Raw genomic sequence first — 8,477 nt, 5'->3', positions numbered from 1 at the left:
CAATAATCATAATTATATTTCATATAATTATTCTTGGTCAAATGTGATCAAATCTTGGCTAAAAATCTCCATTTTATCATCAAATGGTAAAATGACCGTTTTGTCCCTAATTGGTCAATTTTCTGATGGACTCCAAACTGGACCTTGAACTCCAAATCACTATTCTAAGCCATTCTGTTGGTTTTAAATTTTTCAAATTCCTCTTAGAATTTCTATTTTGAACTAGTTCAAGGCTCGATTTAACTTAGTTGTACCACTCGATACAATACCGTCTTTTTATCGAGCTTGACAGGGTCTCACAAATAAGATTGTAAGCATACATGGATACCGGATTGTAATTTGATGAAAATGATATTTGGCAATTGAGATGTGATTAAGGACATTGTGATGCAAGGATACATGTTATAATGAAACTTATGTAGATGATTAGAAATGATAAGAAAAGAGTACAAGCATGTAAATTATGTGAAGCTATGCATAGGCATAATGTGAATCTGTATGGATTACATAAGAGATAACTTATGGTAGGATGTAAGTTGAATGGTAAATTAAACATCCAAAGAGTAATCTGGAAATTGATTATACCCCAATGTTCTTAGATTAAATATGATCCATGGGAATGAAATGGAAAAGTAATTAGAAATGTTGAAATTGAGAAAAGAAAAAAGGGAAACATGAACTATGAGAATATGATATTGAATCTTGGTTATGGTTGGGAACAAATAAAGGGAAATTTAGTCCGAACGCATTGACAAGGGTTCCTACACATATTGATGAATGTTGACATTTAAATGTGTGCGTACATATGTATACGTGAAGTTATAATGATATGGAAAAATTTTGAAGTAATAGTTAAAGAAATGATATCACGGAATTGGAATCTATAGTGTGGTTAAGCCATACAAGATGGATTGACATGATTGTGATGTAAGAATTAATGAAATGCCAAGGCATAGTTATATTAAAACTCTTTATGAGGAAATAGTGCAATGGATGGAGAATAAATGGTGATGGTACCAGAAAGTGAGCATTTGGAGAAATTGATTAAGAAAGACAAATTTAATTTTGTTAATGATGATTAAAAAAAAAGGAGGTTCTAAGTCATAATAATGATAATATATTTTAAGACGTGTAGAATTAGAATTTACAAAAAGAATTTGATGGTGAATGAAAGGGCTTACAATTAAAGTTAAAGATCGGCAAGTGAGTTGCCTTACCACATAATGTAAATTGCATAAATACAAGATAAGCATGAAGTATGAGGGAACGGTTGAAAGATTCAACTTTCCCTAGCGTTGGAAATATGTATAGGAATGAATAGGGCATGTTTTTAATGCCATAAGTTATGTAATAGTGCATGGGGATAAGATGAATGAATGTCGAGAAGTTTGACAAGAATCGAAATAAAGATATGTTTAAGGTTAGTAATGGAGTTAAAGGCATACTTGGGATCTTAATGATAAGAGAGAACAATTATGAAGGGTACCGTTGTTTTGATTCAAGGATGATAATATATATAAGTTCAATGAGTTCAATCAATTTTGTCATATCAAAACAAGAATAAAGCTAACACACTTTCAGTAGATATCTTCTATACACTATCAAGCAACCAAAATTTGTCACCTCATTAATGAAATAAAATTAAAAATCTTTAAAGATTTAATAATAAATATAACATATCTAATTTTTTTTCTCACACTTTTCTCTCTAACCATTATGTCAAACCTTCCCTTTGACTTTCACTCTTCTTTTTGCTTTCCACGTTTCTCACAAGAGATCAGAAATTGTTGATGAAAGAACAACATGTTCATAATTACTTGTGAAACCCTAATTTTACATGTTGTGAAAATTTAGTGAGAACTTGAATTTTTGATGCATCATATGTTAATGACGATTATTTATGAAAATTCCTTGTCATTTGTTGTAAATATCTACATATTATTGTGCTATATTCATTGATGAATGATAGTTGAAAGCATGGTTGAAAAAGGATGTCAAACGAATGAATTTTCACAAGTTTGGACTCAAAGGGTCGACCTCTAATGGCTAAGAGTCGACCCTAGGATAAAATAGTGACATGTGGGCTCGAAAAAACATCACATTTTGGTCCAAGGTTGACTATCCAAGGTAAGGGGTCAACTATAGTAGAGAAATGGTACCAAGTTTACAGGGTTAAGTATGAAGCTGCACATTCAAAAAATGAAAGCCCTAAATGTTATTTTTCTCTTATTTCTCACCTCCTTTAGCCACCAAACCCTCCTAAACACTCTTTAAAGCCTTCTCCAATCTCCATGGACCTCATTTAGCAAGGATTAGACCTTCCAACTTGGATCTAAGGTAAGATTGGGCATTTGTAAGCTTAAATGCTGAGATTTCGACATAACTCTAGGATTTTATGAATTTTAGCCCATTTATTCTATTTTTGAGGTAAGGATTTTAAGGGTTTTGCTTCTTAGGAAGTTTTTAAAGGTAAAGAAAGTTAAGATTATTCATTTTATGCTTTGGGTTGAAGTTTAAAATTTATTGAAGGATAATGGAAAGTAGACGATAACTCGATTAGTTTCGAAAATGGGTTTACTTTAGGAATTAGAAAATTGTGAGAGGATTTATTTTGTTAGGCGATTATTAAAGCTGAAGATCGTTGACGAGCAAGGTTTTGGTGACACGAAGCTTAGAAAAAATACTCTTTTTGTTAAGGTGAGTGGGTACACCTTTTAAAATACTTTATACGGTAAAGTTGAGCATGATTTATCGATTAAGTTATCTTGCATGATTTGGATGCTATCTTGGTTTTGATAAATCACATTGTATGAGAAATAATGTTTTCAATAAAGTTTTCAAACTACTAAGTAGTAAATATCTCTACTATGTATTAGTTTTCAACAAGGGGGATAAGCCCTTTCAAATGATTATATTCAAATACTCCTTCATTAGATGTATGTTGCACAATTGGTGCTTGGCTAGGTAAAAGCCTAAGTGGATGAATACATACCCACCTTGCGAAACCCTAATTTTTACATAAGAGCAAAATAGTAATTTGACCCAATGGTATATTGGACATTTCCTTGGTGAGTCTTTTATCCTCTGTCATACTTCATTTTATCTTTTGATTATAGTCCTTTTCACATTTCTATCCCTCATGACCTTGCAAGCTTGTTTGCTTGTCACCTTTGAAACTAGGAATTTTCTAAGTCTAAAAGGGGTCAAAATATGTGATTTTTATAAAATAATCTATTAAAAATAAAAAAAATAGAGGAAATGGTTCCCTTGATATTTAGATAACCAAAAATGGCTTTTTCATAATTTTTGAAGTACGTTTGCTATGGTAAATGAGACTTGTAAATTTAATTCAATTTTGTTCTTGAAACCAAAAATTGGTTTTTAATTTTTTTTGGAATTCAATTTTTTAGATATCTTTATTGAATCCATATGGGGGGTTGTTTGCTTAATTATATTAAATATTTTAAGTAAATTGAGAGTAAAAAAGAAAGAAATAAAAATGAGGACATATTTAAGGGTTGTCAAGAACACACAGGGTGCATTTTGGACAAAATTTGTCGATACATGTTCATCATGTATCAATAGATTGAGCCATCTATCGATGCATGTTCATCATGTATTGATAGATTCAACCTATAACTAAATGTATTGATAGATTTGCAAATGTATCCATACATTTGATGTAGATTTGAAGAAACAAGTGTATTTTAGACTTTTCTGTCAATAAAACATACCTTAAAACCCCCAAAACCCCTCAACCACTTTCATTCATCCCTAGCACAACTTTTCACCTCTTTCTCTCTTTTCACTTCATTTTCACTCCAAACATCAAAGATCATCTTCAAGTGTTTAAAAATCATTCTCAAGCTCAACTTTTGATTCTACATACTCCTAGAGGTAAAGTTTTTCTCATTTCGCACACTTAAACTTTTGGTTTTGATTTCTATAATTTTTGGATTTCCAACAAATACATTTTTAATATTTAAACTCCAGGATTTGTGGTGCATTACATCCTTTCAAGCTTACCAAGGTAAGGTTACAAAATAATCGAGCTAGTTAACTTTTATAACTCACTATTAAGTTAGAATATAGTTGCTGATTTTATATTGATGAAAGATTAGAAAAGTTTATAGAAGGATAAATGGTTATTCATTACGAATAAAGTTAGAGAACAAGATATTGATGATGGAAAGTTGGATTTTAGTGTTGTTGAACAAGATGGCATTTTTGAAAAATTAAGTGTTCGACGAAAGGTGCTAGAGAGCAAGACATGCTTAATTGTCGTGGGTAAATGCTTAATTATTTTAATATAATTAAGCATGCCTATTAGACAATCTTGCATAAAATTGTATTTCGATGGATTTGTGATGTGAAAAATGATTTACCAATTTGTTTTGATGAAAACTATATACTATGTAAATATGTCTACTATATATTTGTCTTGAGCATTGTCACGACCCAATTTCCCGGGCCATGACAGGCGCATGAGCTCAATAAGCATAACTCACTTAGCCCAAGCAAGCCTATCCATTTACCTTTGCTTAACAAATTTATCATATCATGCATACACACACACTTTTTCCCGGGTGTGAACATAGCCAAAACACAATGGCATTATCGGTAATAATATACATGCACTATACAGTCATGTATTTAGCAATTTACATTGCATACACATTTTCACATTGTTAGATTGTATTCATAATACAAAGGACCCATGACTTCCAGCGGAGACATTTACAACAAAAGGGATTACTATCGAATGCAAGACACATACCCAGGAGATGCACTACGGGAACTCCTCGATCTAGGGTCCAACAGTCACCTGATCTTAAAACATGAATTTTTATAAAACATGAGTACAATACTCAGTGAGTGAACAAGGAAGGGAACAAGCACAATTAGGGAGAATTTAAAATCATGATGCACTTGTTTCAAAATAATGCAATTTAGTTCATTCCTATTTAAAACCCCTCCAAACCCGAGAGTTTTTTGCTATAGCGAGCATGAATTTCGCTATAGTGAAAACAAAGCAACAAGAGAAACATTTTCCTCACTCAACAAAAAACCATCCCGCTAAACTAATAAAGTCAACCTAAAATTCATGAAAATTCTCAAAGTACAATGTGTCAACTTTCATGTACATTACAACCATAAATCATTGTCCATCAATTTGTTATATCACACATATTTACATATGTATATATATATATATATATATACGTATATACCCATCATCATCATCTCACCAACCCATCATCATCATCACCAGCTCATCATCATCATCACCAGCTCATGCGCACTCCCTACTCGCACATGGCTGGGTCATCACCGGGTTATGCGCACTCCCTACTCGCACATAACCGGGTCATCCTCGGCTTATGCGCACTCCCTACTCGCACATAGCCGAGTCAACATAATTACACAACATTATATTCAAGCATATATGTATATCAACATAATGCAGCCACATAGAAATCCATAATAACCACATTTCATAACATAAACCTTTTCTCAAAAGCTTGTTCCCAAGGCATTCATTTTCATGAAAAATTGCATAAAATCATTCAAACACTTTGTTCAAAACAGTCATATTCCCAAAACAATTTTGATAGGCAGTCCACTCACAGGTGTCGAAAATCCGGATTCCGGGTGAACTCTGACTAATAGTCCTCAGGCGTAATTCCTTTGCCTTTTCCGGACGTCTCACCACCTTGACAAATAACAAAGTCGAGGAATTTACTATATTGTCCCTAAATTGATATAAATTAATTTAAACTACTAATGCTTGATATGTAAATGCAAAAATATGTCCGATTACCGCTTAATCACGGTATCGATTAAATTCGACCGATCACCCGATTAATCGGCGATTGTGTCCAAATCACCTCCAAATTAATTCATTTCTCCTCTAATACCTTAATTTACCACATACATTTAAATAAAGCCAAATTCAGCATTAGAACCCTCACAATTCCTTATAGAAAAAATTTGGTCATTTGGTGTACTAGCATCGAATTTTTTTCTACATAACCGTTTCACCTTACTTCATCATTTTTCATGCCATTTTCCTTGAAATAAAAACAATCCCCCATTGATATTCAGCCCTCATGGTTCGGCCAACAAGGAACCCTAGAGAAATTGAATATTTCTTTTGTGTTTTTGTTCATAACCATGCTTAACTATCCCTAAACACTAACATAGTCTAAAATCAAATTATTCCAACAACAATTCCTCTTCCATACCCATTTTTCAGAATTGAATTCATCATGATAACTCAATATTCAACCATGGAAATCAAGAACAAAAGCATGGGTAAGCTAGGTATCAAGGAGAATTAAAGAAATTCTAACTTACCTAGCTTGTTTCCTTGATTTCTTCACTTTTTCTTTGAATTTCCACCTAGGTTTTCTTGTTTTTCCCTTTGTTCTTCCTTTTTTCTTGTTGCTGGTTGCCTAGGCCGAATATGGTGAGAGAATTGGGGATTTAATGGGCTGATTTCTATAGAAAATAATAAAATAATCAAGCATGCCACGTGTCACATGCTTATTGGCCCAATTTTTTAACTTTTTGACTTTTTCTTCTTAATTTTCCACCACAAATATTCTGGTATTTATCCAATCCTACCACAATTAAAATCCCTTGGTCTTGACAAGTGCTGGGCCGAAAAATTTACCGATTTGCCCCCGAGACAAAAAAATTACGATTTTGCCCTTATACTCCGAAATGTACCGGAATCTCATTATTTCTACTTTTCAACCTAAAATAACACTAATATTGATCAATATTAACCAAATGGGGCAAAAATTGTTTAAAAAAATTTTCGTTTAGTCCTCTAGTGGCAAAATTACCATTTTGCCCTTGTGCTCCATAAATACCGAGAATCACAATTTTTCACTGCTAAACATCATTTTATACTCCAATAATCATAATTATATTTCATATAATTATTCTTGGTCAAATGTGATCAAATCTTGGCTAAAAATCTCAATTTTATCATCAAATAGTAAAATGACCGTTTTGTCCCTAATTGATCAATTTTCTGATGGACTCCAAACTGGACCTTGAACTCCAAATCACTATTCTAAGCCATTTTGTTGGTTTTAAAATTTTCAAATTCCTCTTAGAATTTTTATTTGAACTAGTTCAAGGCTCGATTTAACTTAGTTGTACCATTCGGTACAATACCGTCTTTTAATCGAGCTTGACAGGGTCTCACAAGCATAAGGAGCAAGCATTTCAAACTTTTGATATTGCAAATATGATATTTATTTGTGATTAATGAAATTGAATGTGATATGAAAAATGACATTTGTTTTGATGAGACCATAACATTTGGTCACCTTACCTATGAGATTTGAAATTGGTTGATTGACGAAGATTTTGTAAAGTCTCAACCTTATAATTTGTTAGTGATGGGATCACCCCTTTGATTTGGAAACGAACCTTTGATCATTTGAATATTTGGAAAATTATGTGTTAAGGAGTTGTAGCTAGCGATAGTAGACATTAGCCATTTTGTATAATGATTTGTTTTAGTGGTAGTTAATGGAGTTCTACCTTTTTTGAAATGAATGGTTGTCAGCCAAAGAGTAACAGACTATTCATAAGTATGATGACACTTTTTGATTTGGTTATCCTTTTGGTTAGTGCTTCACTATTTATCTAAATTGATGATTGATAAGTTTAGATTAATGTTTGTTATGTTTTGAATTGGTATTTCTTCTGTTAGATTGTGAAGTTTGCCTTGTTGGATTGGTTATTTGCTTGATATTGATGATTGAGATTGATTATTTGTTTATGGATGTTTGTTAGTACTGTTTGAGGTCCTAGTAGCCAATTCAAGGCTGAAAAATTAGATTTTGTGTCAAATCTATCGATACTTCTGAAGAATGTATTAGTAGATTTTGTTATCTTTATTCTGGTTTTGAAATGACAAAGTTGATTTACTTGAAAGAGCTAAGGAGAGTTTTCAAAGGTGAAGAAAATCCCCAAAGAGTTTTGAAGTGTAACAGCCCGTACCCTCGTATAGAAGCCAATACAACCTTATCGACAAGACGAAGGGTCAATTGATGTAACTCTAAGTGTCAAAGAGCGATGACGGGTGAAAGGAATATTTTGAAATAAAATATTTTGCATGTGAAGGAATAATAATTAAATAATAATTAAATAATAATATTTTTATAAAAAATGAGTTAATGAGTTAAAAGGCGATTTGGAAGTGAACCAGGACAAAGTGAGATATTTTGGGTCCCAAGGAGACAAATGAAAGATTTTGAAATAAAATAATATTAAAATATTAATATTTTATTAATTATTGAAAGTAGTCATGAAGGAGGACTATATGGCTAATCTAAGTGGGAGAAGAAAGAATTTAGAAGAAAAATGACGTAAGTGGGGCCCGTATGCCTTTATTTAATAAAGTAAGAGAGGATAAATATATATTTAAATATTATGGTAACACTTTGGTGAAGTGC

General features: G+C 32.2%; 1 long non-coding RNA gene across 1 annotated transcript; it reads right to left on the bottom strand.

Moving 5' to 3' along the window:
- LOC108662570 lies at positions 4,798-6,388 on the bottom strand. The gene is made up of 3 exons (XR_001928455.1): positions 6,358-6,388; positions 5,629-5,713; positions 4,798-4,830 (listed from the first exon to the last, which is right to left on the bottom strand). It is a non-coding gene; the product is annotated as an uncharacterized LOC108662570 (long non-coding RNA).

Source organism: Theobroma cacao, chromosome 6 (genome assembly GCF_000208745.1).
Source record: "Theobroma cacao cultivar B97-61/B2 chromosome 6, Criollo_cocoa_genome_V2, whole genome shotgun sequence".
Classification (NCBI taxonomy): Eukaryota; Viridiplantae; Streptophyta; class Magnoliopsida; order Malvales; family Malvaceae; genus Theobroma; species Theobroma cacao.
This window is presented reverse-complemented; position numbering and strand designations above follow the sequence as displayed.